The sequence below is a fragment of the Athene noctua genome, chromosome 6, assembly GCF_965140245.1.
Source record: "Athene noctua chromosome 6, bAthNoc1.hap1.1, whole genome shotgun sequence".
In the NCBI taxonomy this organism is placed as follows: domain Eukaryota; kingdom Metazoa; phylum Chordata; class Aves; order Strigiformes; family Strigidae; genus Athene; species Athene noctua.
Genome location: NC_134042.1, coordinates 36,623,850 through 36,642,652, shown reverse-complemented (window position 1 = coordinate 36,642,652; position 18,803 = coordinate 36,623,850). Strand labels below are relative to the sequence as shown.

Genomic DNA, 18,803 nt, shown 5'->3' with positions numbered 1-18,803 from the left:
AATCAACATAAAAGTCAATTTTTTATTTGGGCTTAAACTCTGAAGTTTATTTGTCATTAAACAAACATATGACATAAAATATCCATTTTTTACAACGGAGAGAGGATAGTGGTGATAGACTAGCACAAATTTTATCCTAACTGTGCTTCTAAATCAAAAACTCCTGTCAGCAGGCAGGCTCAATGAGGAAGTAGCTGTGGAGAAAGACACCCTTTTTTTATATGAAAATAACTTCCAGAATTCTCATGGCATTCATGTGTTCTGTTTTCTGTGTTTTAAGTATTCCGCTTGCCTTCTCTTTGAACCTACTTGAATTGGATAAAATTCATTATTTAATCATAGCCTGCAGAGGATTAAGGAGGGTTTCTTTCTGCTCTATTTTATGTTAGAAATAATCAAGAATGCCAATTTCCTTCAGTACTTCAGCTAAAATTGGAAAAATAGACCCATATGTTCTGACAGCTCCCACTGGATAAGACTGAACAGCTGCTCCTCTTCCTAAGCTTTTGTCACGGGATATAATCATTCTTCTATCCATAAAAAAAAACAGAAGGATGCCCCTTCAATGCTATAAAAATACCTAATACTGTAATATTTAACAGCATGGGCATTATAGAAGATGTGCTCTAAATAGCAACAGAGGTTTGAGCCAATAAACCACTTAATTTGCTAACACCCTAGGCCTCTATATCACTTTTAATCTGAAATAATTTTATTAAGGTTGGTTTAAAAGAACCTGAGATTGCTCTAGTTAGCTTTATCTTCTCATACCAATTTTCTAGGGACAGTGATATTAGGGAAGATGGTAAATCCCTGCTAGAGTGCAGATGTAAAGAAGGAAGCTGGAGCTCCAGTGACAGATCTACTGTTGCATACACACCACCTTCAGCACAACCTAACAGGTGAGCGGCTGGCCAGAAGTGGCTTTGCATGGCGTTTACAGTGTTGTCTTCTTCTTTATTAGGCAACAAGGATGATTTCCAGTCCTTGTGCAAGTATATGTGATCTTAGGATACTCTAACTTGGTCACCTGGCCTAACACAAGTGTAACTGGTTCTGTAGCTGCACTCCTTGCAGGGTTTTGCAACGGGGTAAACGGGATCAGCAAGATACAGCACACAACCAAAATCATCCACCGTGGAAAGGGGGTGACCGGAGGAGGCAGAATGGGGCCAGCAATGTATATTTACATTATTTAAATATTCCCTTCCACAAGAGCGACCATGTTGCCCACATGTGGATATATCTTTATATTTTTGGTGGGGTGTGGTAACTTGTATGAGTCCATCTGACCACTCATTAGTACTATAGGTAGGCCTGTTCCCCTGCATGTGTGTACCCCACCACCACGGTAAATGATGGTAAAATACAGGGGGTTTTTTTCTTGCACAAAAAGTAAGAAAACTACTGAAAAGTAATAGAGCTTTTGAACACATGTGTGAGTGGAGGACAGTGAGGAATAATTCAGCTTGAAAACTGAATTGTGCATTTAGCAGTTAAAATGACATCAAAGCAAATGGGGGTCCCCGATTGTAAAGATTTTCATCACTTATGGCCATCTTTTGGCCCATCTTCCATGCTCACAAAAAAACCCCAAACAACAAAACCAACTCATAACAAAATCCCTCTTGGTCAGCAATTTCATTTCTCCATAATGTAATGGGGAAAGGCTTCAGGGTACAAAGGATGAGCTATTAACTCCATGGAGAGTAACAGGATAATCTGAACAGCTAAACATTGACACTGACAAACATTCACTGACATTGCAAAAGATGAATGCAGTGCATTGAAGAACAGGTAGCATGATTTGGGCCAGATGCAGCTTTTTGATGGTCGCTTCCAGACACAGCTCTGCGGGAGTGAAGCAGCAATTTTGTGCTCCACCACTATTGTAATTGATGACCAGGTATTCAGCAGGGTAATTCCTCTCTGGTTCCATAAAACTGCCATTCATCTGGGGATGTGACCAGGCACAAGTGGGATGTGATTATTGCTTTCAGCTCTCTGATGATCCATTGGGACCTACACTAGGCCAAGGGACTTTTAAACTCCAAATTTGAATTTACAAGAATTATCCATTTTATTACCTGTTCTAAGCATCTATCTGATCCAGGCTGTGGCTACGGATCTAAGCCATGCAGTAATCAAGCCTGGAGGTTGGTTATTAGCTACGTCTCCGTGAGGAGGGTGTCTTCACACCAGCTACAAAGAGACCAGCATTGGCAGCCAGTACCATGGGAGGTGGGACGAGGGAATTAACTGAGACTGTATCTCCAAATGTGCTGTTTTTTGCAAACTGATTCATTTCAGTCGTACGTCCTACCTTAGGGATCAGTTATTCACACTTACAACTGAACCTTCTGCATCAGGCACTGTATGGTAGATAATTTGTTAGAGCTTTCTTATTGTCTTACGTTTCCCCCCTGTTTTCAAGGACACAGCTTACAGATTTTTATGTCATTTGTAATGAAAATAGAAGCTGGAAAACAGCAGCATGGGAGGCACGAGAGAAATTGTGTTCCTGTTTTTCAGCACCACACATTTCCCTTCTGTTCTTCATCTGTGGCTGAAGAAGGGTTTTGATGGTGAGTTACCCTGCATCTGCAGTTTAATCCAAGAAATTTCAGGACACTTTAAAAAAAATTTAGTAGTAGCTAGTAACATCACTCAAGCAAGTGAGCGTTGACAAGAAACTGGAGATCGGTGGTCTGGCTAGTGAACAAGCTGCCTTAAGCAATGGCAAAAGGAGATGCTCCTTAGGGAGTACACATAAACCCAACCACGTTCAGTGGTTCTTTCTTCCACCTTCTGGGCCTAGCACCAGCAAGGGCTGAGGGCGACAGCTCCCTTGTGGAAAAGCAGCACTGTACCTTCGGCAGAAAGGACAGTCCTGATGGAAAGGGCCGTCTGTGTGTATGAAAAGGTGGGATTTTGCTACACAGTGATGAGAGAGCTCAGTGCTGCCGAAAGGACTGCCTTTCGCACAGGGCTTGCCTGGACCCGCACGACAGGCCAACCCCATTCCCTGAGACCCACCTCTCCGTGCCCAGTCTCGTCTCAGTGGGAAGAGGGGTGCCCTGGAGGCGGCCTCGGGCAGCTCCACTCCCTCCCGGCCCGGGCCGGCCACCCCCCACAAGATGGCGGGAGCCGCCCCCGCCTCAGCGCTGCCGCCCCCCGCCGCCGGCGCGCGCGGGACCCGCCCAAGCGCGTGCGCGGCGGGGGAGCGCCAGGGCCGAGCGCCTCGCAGCCCGCCGGCGGGGGGAGGGCAGCGCGCACACACGTGAGCCATTGGACCACCCGGCGGCTCCCGGGCAGCGGCTGTATCCCGCTATCGCATTGGCTGCCTCGGGAACCTTTCACCTTTTACGCGGCTTTCGCCGCCAATCGCCTGGTTTCTTTCATAGCGTGGGGATGTGGAGCGTGTGAGCTGCGCAGGGTGGAATTCTCGGAGCGAGCTTGCGTTGCGGGCGTTGGGCGGCCCTCGTTGGTATGGGTGGGAGGGGTGGGGGAGGTGCTCCGTTTGCGTAGTGCCGGCAGCGCAGGGGGAAGGGAGGGGGAGGAGGCTGTCCCGGGCCCAGGTGAATGGAGGAACCTGACAGTTGGGGGGAGTGAGGCGGCGGCGGCGGGGAAATGGCGGCGGCGGCGGCGGCAGCAGCACAATGAGACGCGGCCTGTAGTGGGGGGAAGCGCCGGGCTGGGTCCCGTCCGAGCAGGTAGGAGATGGCGGCCCGGGCGCGCCTGCCCCTCGCCACGGGAGCTGCATGGCGGCCGAGCACGGGTGCCGGAGCCCCCTGCCCGCGCCGGCCTGAGCGCCCGCAACCCCGCCGCCGCCGAGCGAGGTGGGATGGCGGCGGTAGCTCCTTCCTTGCCCTCCCGGCGCTGCGGCCCGGTTAGGTCTGCCCCGCCTCCGTCCCAGCGACCGTCCCTGTCCCCGCGGGTCCCGGGGCGGCACCGGCCTCTGGGCCCTGGGATCGGCCTTGGAAACTTCCCGCGGGCCCCGGCGCCGGCAGGGCCCGGGCCCCTCGTGTGGGGCGGCGGCAGGGCCCGCACGGCGGGGGCCGCGCTCCGGCCCCTCTCGGCTTTGTCTGCTCTGGCTCCGCGCCCCCCGGGCGGCCGCGCTGGAGGCCTGCCTGCCGGCGGGGGCTCTGCCTCCCGGGGCTCGGCGCCTCTCTTGCCCTTGTGCCGTGTCGTGATGGGTTTGGGGAAGGCGGTGTAGGGTAGTAAAAGAGTTTCCGCTCTGAAGTGCTCATGCTAAAGCGGTATGAGAAACTTAGCTCTTCTCTCTGCTTCCTTTCCGTCCTCTTCCAGTTTAAATGAAGGCAGCGCGTGGAGTGAAGAACGTAGTGGCAGCGTGATTAAGGCAGGCCTTGTGCTGTGTGATCTGAAGTTAAAAACAAAGGGTTAAAAAGACAAATATTTTTGCACCGGGGTTGTTGCTGTGTTAGGTAATCTACAAAGAAACCCGAATGAGCAGAAAAGGGATTGTGATACTGACATCTAAAAAAGGGGGATATTTTTTGTGCAATATTATTGTCCAGAAATCATTGTTTCAAAAAGGTGAATCTCTTAGTGGTTCGGTCAACTTTAGCTGCTAAAAGTCTGGAGGATGTTTGGCGCTTCAGGTGATCAGTTATATTTTTGGTGTTAGGGTTTTTGAATTTAGGTGGTGGGCTCAAGCGGTCAAAGTGTAGGTTGGGAGATGATTACCACGTTTAGAGAAACAAAACGGAAAATCAAAGCAACCTTGCGGACGCTGAGTTTACACTGGTTTACACTTATTATTAAGCCATTTTGAGTTCTCAGTTGAAGTGCAAACTGCATGTGTTTGTTTTAACAAGTTGATACAGACACAAACTGAAATTGATTGCTATTATACCATAATTATTCTCCTAAATATTTAGCTTGAGGGTCTTTTTCATTATCTGTCTACACGGTACATTGTAGACATTTAAAAACTTTGAAGATGCTACTAGAAGTTTTCACCTGGAAGGTGCTTTTACATGTATAATCATTGGATTGTTACTTTATTAATCCATGGGATTGAGTTGTAGCTCAGTACTCAGCAGTCAAAAAATGAATAATGCTAGAATTAACAATTAACTTGGAGGAGAAAATTGCATCAGTATGCCACTGTATAAATACTTTCTGGGGCCGTATGTTTAATACTAACTGCAGTTTGGGTGTTTTCCCTTTATCTCTCTTCTACTTCAAGGAGATTGTATTAGGCTAAGAGAAAGGTGGATTGGAAATTAACTGGAGCTTTTCACCCAGGGAAAGATACCAGTGGAGGGATAAGAGGCATTATGAAACTTAGTCATGAAGAAAGTAGGTAGGGAGCTCTCGGGCTGTTTTTGTTTTTTGTTTCCCCTGGTTTTGAAAGATTTCTATATTCTACAGATTCAAAACAAATGAGGTACTCCTTTACACCATGTGTAACTAAAAGTCCTGGTGCAGCAGCGTATTGGGAATACCAAAAGTTATCAAGGAATTTGAGACAATTAATTTGTGGGGAAATCATCAGAGACTATCAAACACAGGAGTATCTTCTCGGACGTGGCAAACATCAAGGTGACTGACTGGTCAATGGAGTGTTTTCCTGCTTGCCTTATCTTGCCCTACTCCTTCACACATGTCCTCCATTGGCTCATAGTAGAGGGAAGCTAATAAGCTAGAAAGCTATTTTGCCTGATGTAGTATTACACTAATGTTTTTATAGAAGTTAGACTTTTTTTTTTCTCGAGAAATACCTTGATCTTCTGTAGCCTATGAGAAGAAAAAAAGCAGAACTTGCAGTTCAAAAAAACTTGTAATGTTTTTTTTGTACTTCTTGGATGTTTCTCATTTTCCACTTCAGAAATTTGTAAGGTACTTTTCCTGTTTTTCAGAAAAGTTAATGGATTGCACGAAGTTCCTTTAGCACAGCTGATTAGAGTCTGAGTATCACTACTTCACCCGTTTTCACTTTCAGTATGAACTGGCTAGATGTTCATTGACCTGTAACTGAATACAAATTACAGGCAAAACCAAATACAAAAATGTGTATCCCTCTTAGAAGAGGAAGGAGCCATTTAGTAAAATGGGTGTGGTAAACTTGGAGATGAAATACTCTTGATTTCTCTTCGGATAAGCTGTAGAATATGAGAGCAAGAGTTCAGGAAGATTTTGAGAGGGATTGTACACTTAAGCAGTGATGAGCATTACAGTAAGTGCTAAGACTACAGACAGGCATTCTATTTCAGGGCATAATCTAGTCTATCAGGCAGCAGGTGGAACATCAAAACATTCTTTGAGATGGGTTGTTCCATTATTCAGTAATTCTCTGTGGGGAAATCCAGTTGAGGTTTTCTTTTCTCTCATGTAGATGGTACGAACTAGGGAATATACTGAGCTTGATAGATTGTTGGCAGAACAGCGAGATGGTTATGATGTCCTAATGCCTTGCTGTGTAACCACTGACCATCTGTATCCCATCACCTTCATATTTTCAACAGTAATTTTTTCATACTGATAGCACAGAAGCTTGATTATTTTTTTTTTTTTCAGAAAGTGGTTCCCTTTAAAGAAAGTAAAAGTATAATTATAGTATTGTATATAGTATTGTATGGAACAAGAGCTTCTATGTAATTGTATGCAATATGTTTTTAGAACCCTGAAGGCTAAGAATGATTGGAGTAGAGGAGAAAGCATGATTTTTCTTCACACCATCCAGATGTATTTATTCATCCTTTAGCCTTTCATGACTTCCATATGTATCGTGATAAACCAGAAGAGAGCAAACGTGGCATTAAAGTTCATTTTTAGCTGAAGTTACATCTGTCTTTGGTTGGGATTTCAAGGTTTGGTGTTGGAGCTGTGTTGATTGTTTGGGGGAGTGGTGAGTGTAGGAATGTAATGTAACCATTCTAAAAGACTTAATTTACAGGACAAAGCAGTACCCACTTTAATGAATGCCGTGATATTCTATTAGGTGAACTCTTGGTTTTGGTAGTTCTTGTATGCCTTACCTAATAATATAATAATTTTTAAAGTTTGAATGTTGAGCAGTATATCTTAAATTCCCTTGTTATCTCTGCTCTATATTGCAGACGGCATTAGTTAAGTAAACTTTCTTTGACTTTTGTCACCTTCAAATTCCTGCAGCTTTTGGAGTCATGAAGCAGAGAACTGAAACTACTGTCGAGGAATTTACTTGCATTGTTGCACAGCTGGAAGTGTTGAAATGCCCTTCTATGGTGGGAAAGGAAGGAAGAGCAATATTCTCCAGCTTCTCCTTGCATAAATACTCTTGAATCCAAGAGACTTTAGGACAGCTTGTTGTGGCTTTTACTTAAGTGCTACACACTCCTGAATCTGTGATCCTTGTTTTGGTCGGCACACATGTTACTTTTGGGCCCCTTCTTACCAAGGGAAAAGAACCAGAAGTGCTCTCTCTTGATCCTTGCTAATACATGATAGTAGTGTAGAAAAACTTGTTTTGCTCTGCTTTTTTTCTCTTTATGTCTGTCCTCAGTACTTATGCTGTGTAAGCTGACGTGATCAGTTTCTGCCCATGTTTTGCATCTTCTATTACTCTTCATAAGGGATCAGTTCCTTTGGGTTCGTTGAATAAGTGAGCATTTATATCTGAGATGAAGCATGGTGGCTGCTGACTTGTGGGAATCGTTGCTGGAAACAGAGGTGGTCAGGTTGGGCATTGGAGCTTTGTTTTGTTTTTAAATCGCTCATCAGTATTCTCATGTGTTTTCATTTGTACACAAAAAAAAAACCCAACCAACGAACAGTCCTTACTGTTAATTACTAAAACCTGGTTTCCAGTGCCTGTCTCCTTTTTTGGAACCCAATTCCTGATAAATTGTCAAGCCATGTAGTGGCCTTTTCATCAGCAGAGATGCTAAGGAGCTGGGCAGTAGTAGTAAAAAAATCAGTTTCCTTGTAAACTTAAGAATTTAAGATCTAATCTTTCATTTTTGAAAACTGCTTTGGAGTTTTAGACCTGCTCACTTACTGATGGCATAAATTTCCTTTCCTTCGGAAGTGAGGCAAATACAGCTTGCCTTTTAAAGTTAATTTGTTTGACTCCATTGAGATGATTTGGCTATGCAGGCATGTCTGGGCTGGTTTTGCAATTCATGTTTCTCTTTTGTTTGCAAGGTGTGCTTTGTTTCTGGTCTAGATCAGGTTTCTTACAGCTTTCTTGCAACTGTTACTGGCTTTTTATGGTGACTTTGGCTCTATATTTTCTTTTTCAAGAAGAAATGAACAAGGCTTATCTACCTTAAGGTGAAGTTGCTTCTTAGTTGATAGTAAAAAGTAGAGTTGATCCTAGTGGTTAGGATGTTGTCTAGGATTCAGAAGCCCTAACTTCTCTGACTCGTGAGTTTGGCAAGTTAATTTAGGTATCTCTTTTTTCACACCCTCCTTTGAGTTTAACTTTCAAGTGCTTAAAGACAGTTTTTAGATGTTTATATTCTGCCTCTGTACATGAAGACATTTAAATGTATTTAAGCTGATTTATTAGTTGTGGCCTTATGAATTCTTAATATTCATTTATTTAATCATCTTTAATCCGAATGTTAGTGCCTGGGATCAATCTCAAATAAGACTTTTAGCTCCTCACTTAAGCTTTGTATTTCTGAGCAGACAAACCTGTCTGCCTTGCTTCCTTCATGGTCAATGGCTAGTAGGTTTTCATTTTTGGAAGAGGACATAAAATGAAAGAAAGTGCTTACTATAAAACCAAAAGCTTTGGCCTCTCGTTCTCTCAATGACCCATAACTTTTTGCCATCTTTCCACTAAAGTTAAATGCCTATATTGTCAAGTTGCTTGTACACTTGATATGAGGTCTGTGAATTTTCGGGGGGGGGGGGGGGGGGGGAGTCATGTTCCCCCTAGTTACTGAAGATCATTTCTAGTTACTTTTGCTGTCTAATATAGTGCTGTCTTGATGGTCTCCAAGACTTTAAAAGCCAAGTTACTGTTGGAGGTGGATAATGGGCATGAAAAACTATAGTACTTCCAAAAAAAACCACCCCAAATTTTAACCTCTGTTTCTGCTGTATGTTCTGTGAGTCCTCAAGAAGGTGTGTGTGTATTCATTTATTCTTCTTGCTACTTATGCTTTCCTGTTTCTTTAAGGCAAAATAAGAGGAAATTTGACCCTAGTAAATCAATATTTTCTACTAGTGTAGTGGACAGAGTCAGCATGACTGACAGTGACTGTAAGAGGAAAGTGACAGAAGCATGTTACTAAACCATTAGATTATCCTTCTCTTTTTCATTATTTCTATAGTTATTGTAAGCAAGGTCTGCATTTTCTGTTAGTTTATGATAATTAAACAAAATCCTGTGGACTGCCTTATTTTTTTTAGTACTTGTGAAGAAGGGGGGGGGAAGTTTTTTTTCCTTTCTTGTTTCCAAAGAACATTGAACTCTGTCAGCATCAGCCTCCTGAGTTGTATTATTTTGACACTAAAGAAACATAGCAAGCTGTAACTGATAGGGCAAGAAGCAGATGTCTGTCTGTATACTTTCAAAGATCATAAATAAAAAATTAAGAAATGTATACCCAGACATTCAAGTCCATAGGTTTATATGCTGAATAGATCAGTTGATTTTTTTTTTTAATTTTTTTTTTTCTGTGCAATCAGAAAGACTATGATTTAGCGAAATCTTCCTCGGAATAAGTGTCTATGACATCTACTGTGGGATTTGAGAGGAAAGTTTGAGCTGTGACATGTGACAAAGCTCTGGAGGAGTATGTGTATGTTTTATGAATGTAATGGGCAAAGGGTATGTAGACCTGCATTTTTACCTTGAAGTAGTTCATTGAAAAAGGACTGTAAGAATGCAGAAAACATTTGAGCTCCCTTGGTCTTTTAAAGACATATGATCAACTTCCAGGAGACGAGTAATTTTCCCTTGGTAATCTTTGCATAGTTAATGCTCTGCTATGTAAGAAGAGTTGAGAAGTGAAACCTGCCTTGATTAATACTAAATTGTCTGGAAAATGGTCTTCTTAACACTGTGTATTGCCTAAACTGAGTAGAAGGTGAGTTTTCAGTGACAAAATTAATGATTTGTGAAACTGTCTACTGACTGGTTATTATATCAGTAGATGAGGATCTACAAGGAATTACTGGATGATTTTAGGGCATGTAGTGACTGGCATAATGATGAAGCAGGTGCTGACTTCTGGCAAGCATCTTGAATAGCATGCCAATAATGCTACTGATGTATACATTGACTGCCAACTATTAACAGTTGTTAAAATCTTATCGGTTCATCCTGTTATTGCTGGCTGCTGCCACTAGGTGTTTCCTTTTGCTGCATTCAGATAGTTTTGGACTAGAGCAAGAAGTTTTGTTTCTGGAGTTTTTATGTTTGTTGTCATTAGTGTAACACAGTTCAGCAACAGTTGGTGATAGAGAAGCTGGTGTTTGGTTTTGAGTGACAGTCAAATCCTGTTGAATACAGTTTGCTTGTTTTCTGTGATGTAAGCAGTGTGTAGTGGCTGTCAAAGTTGATGACAGCTGTCTCATGCCAGCTCTAATATTCATCTGATCCCCATGAACTACATAATTCAACTTGCAAAAACAGAAGAAACTTGCCTAGGTGAAGGGAAAAAAAAAAAAATCACTTTGTTGGTGTCTGACTCTTCGGAAGAAAAATAGTTCAGCACCAGTGTCAAAGCTGTTTAGAAAAGGGAAAGAGCAATGAAAGTGGGGCTGCTTCATCTAGCACTAGGTTGCCGTAGGATTGGATCCGCAGTCTCATGAAATCTAAGACCAACATACTACTTTCCATTTGATTGCCTTCTTTTATGAATATTGATTTATCTCCTCACCTCTTAATGAAAATAGTTTCATATTTTTCTCAACTTTATACTTTCTTACTTAATAGCTGCTGTTATAAACAGGTGTATTATTGCAGTAATTTGTGGTTTTATATATGAAAATCAGCTGTGGTAAATCCAGGATATGAACCAAAGTGGTGGAAAAAACTTATAGTGTGTTATGAAAATGGAATAAAAATGCAACTGTATTTAATGACATTTCTTTAGTGAGTATTATTCTGAGGCTTTGACAGCTTTTTTACAAATTTAACAACTATCAGAAAGTGCAGTAATCAAGATGGAACATTTATACTATAGCTATTAGCTTGAGAAATTCAGATCTGAAGTTATGCCTAGTTTAAAATCTCTCATTTTTATCTAGTGGTAATTTGTAGTTGTGACTCTATAATTAGGGAGCTGTGCAAGAAACCGCTTAAAATTTTAGGACATCTTTTGCGGTTTTCCTGAAATGTAGTGATTATAGATAATAAGATGATAATATCAAATACAAATCGGAGCCTAATAATCAAAAAATGTATGTTTTCTGTTATCCAGTTTTCCATTTTTTGAAAGTGATGAGGTGATTTTTTAAAAATAACTTTGTGTTCTCAGGCATACTTTGATTAGCTTTAAAAGCTCCTGAAAGCAGAGCGGTTAAGCTTCAGCGAAGAAAGGGCAAATCATTGTCCTCATCTAAAAAAACCCAAACTAAACAAAAAAAACCCTTTTACATCCCCAAGCCAACAAACCCCAAAACAAACAAACAACCTAGCTTGTTTACCACCAACTTTGTAGAGATTTGTAATTCTTAATTTGAAATCAAAGCTTTAGGGCCTCACACTATCCACAACAGAATTCTTTAAATAACTGTGTGGGAAGTTCAAAAGTAACAAGTTGGTCTACTTGAGAGAGGCAAGGCACCTTTGTAAATCAGGAAAACTTTATGATTTTTCTTTTTTCCCCCAACACGAGTAAGGTTCTGTTTCTCCCCACCCCATAAATTTGCCTTCAGAGTAGAACTGGAGGTGCGATTAGGCTATACAAATTTTCCAGATTTTTTTTTTCAATAGGCTAAACTTGGTTTTATGGTGAAAAATGCAGGTTTTGTTAAAATATGTAATTGAATGGTGATACATTAAGATACATTTGACCTTATAGCAAGAATATTCAAAATGTAAACAATGTGCCTTTCAATGTTAGGAGTTCAGCACTTAGTCTGGGCTAAACTTTTGTAATCTGTTGGGCTTTATGGGTTGAACAATGTTTACGAGTTTCAATTTGTAGATGTACTTCTAAGAATATTAGCTGGCTGTATATATAATTTGCATGTGAAACAGTAGCCAATACTTAATGCAGGAGTATTTGGAATTGATATTATGGTACTGCATAGAGGGTTAATTAAGACAAAAGCAGAAAAGTTTAACATAAATACCCATATTCTTTTGAAGTTTGCATTCTGATTAGGAGATATATGTTCATGGAGGTCTTTTTCCTGTTAGGCATCCAAGGTGCATAGGCTGTACCTTAGGCTATAGTTTGACTGGCATATAAAGAAAATACCTGTGTGTCCCCAGGTAGTGGTATTTGTTGTTAGGCTTTATTGGTGCAAGCATTTCTGAAATTGTATGGTAAAGTGGATTAAGGAGACAAAATCATGTAAGAATGAATTATTTTATGTGGTTTCTTTGTTCTGTTACAGTCTGTCTCTAGAGGTGGTCCCAAATTACCTGGAAACAGTTGTGCCACTGTAAGAGAGGGCTGGAAGCAGCATGTACATGTATGTATAGCAGTGCCATATTCAATGCATGTTAAGATGTGATATGGGAGCCTTTGTCATACAGCATTTTGTCCTCTGCTGAGTGAAAACGAAGGAAAAGTGATGAAATACAAAGTGACTTTCCTGGTTTTTGTCTACATCAAAAATATATTTTTTTCTTCTGTGATTATTTTAGAAAACTTTGACTGTACAGCCAGACACAGATCTTTATGAGCATATTTGAGAGGGCTAAAATGAAATACCAATCTGGTGAAATTATGATATGTTAAACCTCTGCATATGTTCTGTTTAATCCTACTAGAAGAGGAGTAATAAGGTCACCCTTCTCAGTGACAGCTTGTCCATAAGGGTTTAACGCACTTTTACTTTCTGAATGAACTTCATTGCCTTAGCTGATTAGTCTCGGTTTCTCTAAGCACTTGTCTGTGCATCGAATTCAAATTTCTAAAAAGGATACACCTTTAAAATTTCATTTCAATACTGGTTTTATATTACAAGTCTTAAAGGCCTTGATTTATAGCCTGGGAATTTTTTTAAATTTTGATCTGTTTTTTGTTTCACCAGTTAGTTTTAGTATGTGTTTGAAAGATGCTGAAGCAACTTGAATTGTAAATTTTGAGAATGGCCATTTTTGGATGAATTATATGTAGTCATGGAGAAAAGGAAAGTTTTCAAGTGTTGGAATTGTATCCTACCTTCAGTAAATATTTGTCTATTCAGTCTTTAAAATGGTGAAAGCTAACTATGCATTTTTTCTAAACAATAGTACTTCTGATTTTTGTTGTGCAAGAAAGGTGGTGTAATTAATCTGTTAACCTAAGAGAAGTGAAAGTTTTCCAGTTGTTCAGGGTTGAGAAAGCAATGCTGAAGAAGGGAAATCCTTCAAATCTCCATTGAAAGTTAGGCGTGTAATCTGTTTAAATCATTCTGAAAGTCATAATCCATTATCTGCCTCTTTAGCCATCTTAATGCATCTGTTTATGCCTACTCAACTAAGTCAGCTCATTAGCTGATAAAAGCAAATGATTAGTCAATGAAATTGAAACCTAGTTCTATTTAAATACTAATTTTGCAGAATTTAAAGTTTCATTTATTATTATAACTGTAAGATATGTTTGCATTAACTGAGTTGTAGTTTTTTTCCAAATAACACTGCAATATGCATAATAGGTAAGGGAAAAAAAATGGTTCTACATAATGGAATATACCAGTTAATAAGCTGAATGATGTGATTACTTAAATGTTATTAATGGCTGTGATGCTACCCTCCACTCTGCTAGTTAATCAGATGCCTTGTATTTGATAGATGCAAATCAAGTTTAATATCAAAATAGAAGCACTTGTTTCTAATGAAAACTACGAAACCAAAGTAAGTTTCTAACTGATAGAAGGTTAGTTATAGAAGAAACCTTATATGTGAGTTTTCCCAATATAAATAAAGATTAAGGAGTGTTAATGTCTTCAGTTTAATCAGATTTGCTGTATTGCGATGTTAACGATGGAGTAATTTACCTTAAAATGCTTGATTATTCTCCTGCTTTTAAACCAAATTTGGTGTCTTAAGGCTTTTAGTAAGGTGTTGATTTTTTTTTTTTTTAATTAAGCAGAAGTAGCTCTACTTTTCCAAGACTTTTCTGGTTTGCTTCTAAAAAGTTGCTCCTTTCCTTTGATTCCCTCATAAGTGTCGTTTAAATGCTGGCATTGTTTCTTCTGATTCTACCTAAAAGGTTACATACTCATTACAGCTGTTCTGCTCTCCTTCCTCTTCAGTACTACTTCATGGATGTCTTCAGAGAGTCTGGATTTGATTGACCTCTGAGTAACTACATAGTCTGACCTGCTGGAACTGGTCATCTGCAGGGTACTGTGAGAATAAATGTGGGCAAGAAAGTAACTTCTAATCCAGTACTCATTGCTAAGTGAAAGTACTGAAGTGTTTGCATTTGCCCAGATTGGAATAATGATACGGTGATAATTGCAAAGGATTGTGTGTGAATCTGTATTTTCTTTTCCCAAATTCAAAATGGTGGAGTTGTGTTCTGCTGCTTTGCTGATTCTCCTGTCATCTCTTCTTGTCAATCACCAGGGTTTCTGCAGTGAATGTACCTGCCAGGCTGTCTTTTTTTTTTTTTTTCTTCTTTTTGTAGATTTCAGTGTATCCACAGTAGAAGTTTAGGACACCAGCAGAAAGGGGAGATAGTCCAGGCTCTGCTGATGTAGCAGTCAGGTAGACATCACAGAATTTGGCTGCATTTTTTCTGAAAACTCAGAACTAAAGAACCAGTAAAACACTTCAGAGTTTTTGCTCATGGTTGTTTGATGTTGGCTGCATAAGTTGCTGCAGTCAAGCAACTTGTAAAACGTCTGCTATTATACTTCTGGTAATTGGATAATATTAGGCACAATGATGAGTACTTTGACAGCTTCCGGGCAAACTACAACTGATGTGGTAAGAACAGGATGGAATTCTTTCTTTTGCTACATATTTTCTGTTTTTTGATACTACTGTTATTTGATGACCAGTGCTGTGGAGCTGGTAATTCCAAGTAAAGCAAAATCTACAGTGGTATTTTTAGAAAAGAGGCTCTACTGAAACTAGTATATTTGTGTTCTGCTCTGAAAATGCAGTTCACAACTGATTGAATTACAGGGCTATGTTTTAGTGTTAAAGAAGAGAGCAACTCCCTTCAACTGATGGCTGTGGATCAGGATCCTGTAGGTGTGTCTGTCTTTCCAGTGCAGTATTGTGCCAGCTATTCAGACACGGTCTGGAATTGAAAGAACCATAGGCATATGTTAATTCAGAGTTGCGCTCAGCAGAAGATTAATTGGCAGCTGCAGTACTTTATTAGTTTAGTTATAGTGCTTCCAGAATCCAAACTAGTGTCAGAAACCCTCAACTGCATCATTTACAGGGATTTAAGTCTTAAAATACTATTTTTCAGCCCTGAGTGGTTTTAGATAGTATAGAAAAAGTGGAATTGTTTATCAATATTTCATTATCTTTCCTTCTAACCTGTCTTAATAATTGTTAGATGAGTAATGCTATATTCAGTATATTCATGTCTGGAACCATCCTCTCATTTCCATAGCTGGGAATGCTTTTGCTTATATATGCAGGAATAGCTTTCAGTCCATCCTGAGAAACAAAGGGAGAAAAATTCCCCCCACACACCCCCCGGGTTTTTTTAATGGTGGCTCTAGCAAAACAGTTTAGTTTTTTAAGCTTTTTTTATCATTCGACAAAGAGGAGCAACTTGGATATTTTTTCTTAGCCGCATAGTATGAGTATCCATTACTATATATGTAATGTGAAAAATTGGACTAATGCTGCACTGGACTGAAAAAATTCTTAAATGTGTATTGGGCAAAGATATCTATTAATACACATTCAGAGAAGTCTCTCAAGAATACCTATTTTATCTTCAGTTATTCTTTTTCATCTTGCATTTGTTCTGCTACTGTGGAAGATGGACAGATGGTTGAATCAGGAATGGGTCTTTTTTCTGATTTCTGTCTGCATTGGAAGTGTTACTGGTGCTTAGTTGCATCAGTACTGGAGCTAAGGGACCCTTATGAACGGGTTACTTCACAACTCTAACATGGGAGGTATTTGACCTTGTGCTACCTTTTGTAGTTGATCACAATGTCAAAAGCTTTCAAAGGAGAAAACAAAAAAGCTTTAAAATTACAGCTTCTCAGTCAATGTTTAGATACCTACAATCCCACATATTGGGGCAAGGAAGCTGTTCCAGCTGTGTTTTGTGGATCTTGAATATTTTTATTTTTCATAATTTTACTCTTAAGCCTAAGACTTCCATTTAAGGCATCTGTTAAAGGTGTTTTTTTTTCTTCAGTTAAAACTTTTAAAGTTATACAGCAGAAGATAAAGTCCTCAAATCTTTGCAAACTCTTCCAGTTTTTTCTTACTGATAGTTCAGGACTGAGAATACACAAAGCAAACATGTCTCATCACATACTGTTATTTTTTGCCACTTTACCTCAGATAAGGACTTCACCTCTCCCATTACTACCTATTCACCAAGAGAATTCTTCGGTTTCAGTATCATGTCAGTTGTTCTTGAAAGTCAGCAGTACTACAGATAACCTGTGATATGAAAATATTACATGAAGCTTGTAGCTTTATACTGTTAAAATATAATATTTGTGGCTTCTCACCAGTTTTGAACCCTAGGCAGTATGCAAATGTGAGCTGTATTGGACAATATTGAAAAGTGAAGATTGATGCATTAAAATAAATAAATTGTTAACTGATATGACCTGCTGAAGTCTTCTATTATTTAACTGTAAAGAATGTAGAGGAATGATCGTGTTCTATTCGAAATGCATATATTTACATAGAAGGAAATAACATTATCTATAAAATGCTGTAGCTTTTTAGTATGATGTTCATTGTGTTCAACTAGTTATGTATGATCTAAGTAGGTGCTGCTATGCTGAAGCCTAACACTTCAGTAGGGTGTAGAAGCGTCTCCCTTAAAGATGGCAGTTCTTTTTAGTTTGACTCAGAAAGCATTAATTACTGCTGTTAAGTTAAAGGCTATTTTAATTTTTATAAATAGAAAATCTAATGCAACCTATGTAAAGTGCTTCATGGTGTGCAGAATCCTGCAGAAATGCACTACACATGTAACTATCGCACTGATTTTTAACACTGTCCTGGTTGATTCTCAGCTCTTAGAACAAGAAATAGCTCAACATAAAAGCCTTTTCTGGCTGCTCTGCACAGTAAGTTGGTTAGTCAGATAGGTAGGGTAAGATACTACAAATTTCCTCCTCTGTTTTGGAATTAGTTCAGATCATTTTACAATCAGCCACATATATTCTTTTTTTGCAGTCATGAACAGAATTGCCATGTTCTCATCCTGTGTGAGAGCTCTTGCAACACTATTTGTATCCCACAGAGCATTTTTATCTGTACCTTTACACATTCTTACATATTCTGAAAAAAAAAATAGTGAGCCTATGGAAATGTCTTGCCAATGATTCATTTTTTTCTTCAATAAAATGAAAGAATCAAGGAAGTATGGTGTGGTTTGTTGAGGTTTCTTGTTTGTTGTGTTTTTTTTCCCCCTCTGCTGTTATCTTTGGAGACTGGGGTTCTGTGGCCTCTGAGCAACTTTGAATATCTTCTGAATTTGAGAGAAAAAATAGTCTCTGTATACTTCATGTTTTTATGAACTAAAGATTGACTTCATCCCTGTTTCACGTAAAAGAAAACTTCTAGTTCTTTGCAGGGAAAGAACATGTGCAGACACACAGTGTAACTGGTGGGAAGTCTTTCTATTTCAGGAAGACAGATTAAAAACTACAAAGCCCTAAATGTAATTGGAGTAAATAATGGCTAACCAGTACGTAATACTTCCATATTTTAAGCTTACATTAGGATGTGTTAGTTTGATTCATTGTTAATAATAAACACGTTCTTATTTGAAACCAAGCCTATCATTTCTACACTGATTCTTGGGTGACAACATAAATTGATATTATGACCAACTATAGGAGATTTGAACTCGTATTTTAGACTTGGTGGAAATTCTAGAGGGTGACTTAAACCCAAAATATCTGCAGGTCTTCCATCATAGAATTACTGAGTTCATAAGCCTTTTGTAATGTAGGACACTTAGTAATTTTGGATGTTCTGGCACAGAAATAACAGAAAAGTGTCAAACACCCATGTTTTGGGGAGCTTGACTTTTTGCCACATGGAGAGAAAGGATTTATGTTTATGCAAATAATGGGATTGAAATCCCCACATGGTGTTATATTCAGGGGGCAGCTGCTGCTTTTACTTATCATAAGCAAGAATAATTGATGTTTTGGAACTGTACTTGCCTCACAGCTTGCCCCCAGATTGGGGAGGAGAGAAATCCCTGCCCTAATGTCTGCTTAATTGCCTTCCTGTCAAAAGACATAGATGCCTGAAAGGCTTGAATATAACTTTTAAATAAACTCATAAGTAATGATTTGGTACTCAAGTAAAGGACCAACTGTTAAATAAATTCACAGATATGGTCAGTTATCCCTTTTTGTGTTATCCTTTTCAAGCAGCAGCTTGAAAAAAAAAAAATCGAATTAAATATTACATGGAGTAATTAAATTCTAGTTGCCGTTAAATCTATTAAATGTGTTTCAGAGTGTTCATATAGCTCAGATTTTTTTTAGAGACGTGT

The 18,803-nt window shown here is 39.5% G+C and overlaps 1 protein-coding gene across 1 annotated transcript in view; it reads left to right on the top strand.

Annotated features, from left to right (window-relative positions):
* The first annotated feature begins 3,617 nt into the window (after positions 1 to 3,617).
* DICER1 (dicer 1, ribonuclease III) overlaps positions 3,618 to 18,803 on the top strand; it is a 68,836-nt gene continuing 53,650 nt past the window's right edge. Inside the window, exon 1 of the mRNA XM_074908595.1 lies at positions 3,618 to 3,713. The gene's annotated coding sequence lies outside the window, so the exon portion shown is untranslated. The remainder of the gene's footprint in view (positions 3,714 to 18,803) is intronic.